The following is a 3,153-nucleotide window of genomic DNA, read 5'->3' on the forward strand; positions in this document are numbered from 1 at the left end:
ATATATATATATATATATATATATATATATATATATATATATATGTGTGTGTGTGTGTGTGTGTTAGAGTGTGTGCGCGTTTGTAAAATTGCGTATCTGTGTTTGTGAATCTATTTTTTTATACATTCGTTTCTTTGTTTCTGCCTTTGGAAATAAGTATATATAGATACAAAGGATTATACAAATAAGTATATATTATCAAAGAATTAAATGTATTTATGTATATTGGTAAATAAATTGTTTCTTTCAAACAAGTACCAATCAAAATAACGGTTTGAAATCTCAGAGCAGAGATATTAATGCGAACCTTGGAAAGGTTCACACACATACAGTCATTCCACGTGCCTATATATTTTATATGCATAAGTGTCCATGCGTGTGTGTTAGTGTGTGTGTGTGTGTGTGTGTGTGTGTGTGTGTATGTGTGTGAAATAATATGTGTGTGAAATAATATATAAATAACACACATTAAAAGAATATACTAGATTACCGTGTGTCTGATAGAATATCATGCAATATTTGTTCCGAATGTCTGAGTTCGAATCCTGTTGAGGTTATCCTTTGTTTTTTTTTTATTATCCTTTTGGAATCGATAAAGGAAATGCTGGTCCGGGCGAGTGGATTGGCGGAATTTTTAGGCGAAATGCTATGTGGTTTCTGTCCGGCTTTTTGCATTCCTAGTTCCAATTCGACCGCATATTACCAGCCTTGTATTTCTAGGAAACGGAGACGTTTGGCATCCAGCTAACAGTGATGGACCTTTAAATCAAAGCGGATAACGAGACGCTTGGAGATTCATTAAATAAAATATATGGATTTAGAAGCATATAAGTGTCAAAAAAAAAATCTAGGAAAATATCGAAAAATATGTCGAATTAGCAGCGTTTGTGGAGGGTTAGGCCTATTCTTTCTTTTGGTATATTGTTATATCTTTTTGCGCACTGAGTTCAAATCCTGCAGAAGTTGTTGAATTTGCGTTATATTCATTATGGAGTTGATAAACTAAACACTGTTCAAGTATTGAGATCAACTGAGATCAACTGAATATATTGCATTCTCTCTCTACATGTCTAACTTTGGTTAAAATGTGAAATTTATGTGATATGTTCAGCAATACTTTTAAGATATTACTTAATTTTTATTTAGGGTACAAGATAGGGCGACGAGCTAGCAGAATCGTTAACACGCTGGGCAAAATATTTAGCAGGATTTCGTCCGTTTTTATGTTCTGAATTCAAATTCTGAAAAGATCGACTTTGTCTTTTATCCTTTCCGGTCTCGACAAACCAGGTACCAGTTGAACACTGAGGTCGATATAATCGACTTAACCCCTTCTCGAAACAGCTGGCGTTGTGCCAAAACTTGAAACCAAATCAGAATGAGGTAATGAGTTTTGACTTGAAACCAATTCAGAATGTAAAATAAGGTAATGAGTTTTGACTGTCACTCTACCGATTCTACTGTCCACCACCATAATAAAATACAGGAATTATGAATCAACAAAGGAACCTCTACGTCACGCTTGACCAGCAAGAAATAGTAACTAAATTTTTTTGAACAGACTATTTTAAAGTTATTACTCGATGCATTAGGTAATGTAGTTCTTGATACGACGCTAATAAACGGGATGGACACGTCTGGAAAGCTTTTGATCATAGCTTTGCTCGACCCAGGTTGACCTAGTGATTATACAATAGCAACAATAACAAGAAGAAGAAGAATGATGTAATGTAGTCTAACATAAATTGTCTAAAAGGCAGGGTTGGTCAAGGTTAGAATGCTCTTGATTATAGATCTGTTCAATCATGGCTGACCAAAAGCTAGACGAAAATAAGAAGAGTAACAACAACAACAACAACGACAGCTAAAACAATAACAGCAGCAGCAGCAACAACAACAACAACGAAATTAATGACGGCATGTGGATTGTGCATCTTTCAGACCACAGGAGTTGAAGCAATTAATTCTATTTATCGCACCATTGCGCAAAGTAAATAGTTATTTCTCAGATTGTTTATATTTTTATGAGTGTGTAAGATGAATACATGTGTGTGCGTTCGTGTGTGAGAGAGAAGCAGGGAGAGAGAGAGAGAGAGAGAGAGAGAGAGAGAGAGAGAGAGAGAGAGAGAGAGAGAGAGAGAGAGAGAGAGAGAGAGAGAGAGAGAGAGAATGAGAAACGCAGAACTTGCATGCAACAGCAAAAAGAGAAAAAAATGGCTAAATATGGAAAAAAAAAAGTACCTATAACATTGTTTTGAAAATATTTTCTGTAGCTCGCGGTGCACTTCAGAGCAAATAATTATATTTTGGGGCGCACTGTAACAATCAAATCAAAACATTCATTTAAGAATACGTATTTATACATCTTTAATATAATGAAACAAAAATAAAAATAAAAAACTGTAGGAGATTATTAAATATTTACTTATTTATTCAATAAATAACGTATAGCTATCAATACACATTATAGTTTTTCAGTCTTTTTTCCATGATTAGAAGGATTTTTATAGAAGCATACCTTCATTCAATTTCCAACTCGTTGAAATCTGAATTCATAGAAATAAGTCGTAAACTCAACAAAACTAATCCTTCTTCTTCTTCTTCTTCTTCTTCTTCTTCTTCTTCTTCTTCTTCTTCTTCTTCTTCTTCTTCTTCTTCTTCTTCTTCTTCTTCTTCTTCTTCTTCTTCTTCTTCTTCTTCTTCTTCTAATAATAATAATAATAATAATAATGATAATAATAATAATAATAATAATAATAATAATAATAATAATAATATATCTATTATTATGTAAGGCGGCGAGCTGTCAGAATCTTTAGCACGCTAGACAAAATGCATAGCGGTATATCGCTCGTCGCTACGTTCTAAGTTCAAATTCCGCCGAGATCGATTTTGCCTTTCATTCTTCGGGGTCGATAAAATAAGTACCAGTTACGCACTGGTGTCGATGTAATCAACGTAATCCTTTCCCACAAATTTGAGGCCTTGTGCTTCCAGTAGAAAGGATTATTATTATTATTATTATTATTATGTAAGGCGGTGAGCTGGCAGAATCCACTACCCCAAATTTGAGGACTTAATCTCTTCCCCCAAATTTGTGGACTTGTGCTTCCCCTAGAAAGAATTATTATTATTTAAGGCGGCGAACTGGCA

The sequence above is a fragment of the Octopus bimaculoides genome, chromosome 3, assembly GCF_001194135.2.
Source record: "Octopus bimaculoides isolate UCB-OBI-ISO-001 chromosome 3, ASM119413v2, whole genome shotgun sequence".
Taxonomy (NCBI): domain Eukaryota; kingdom Metazoa; phylum Mollusca; class Cephalopoda; order Octopoda; family Octopodidae; genus Octopus; species Octopus bimaculoides.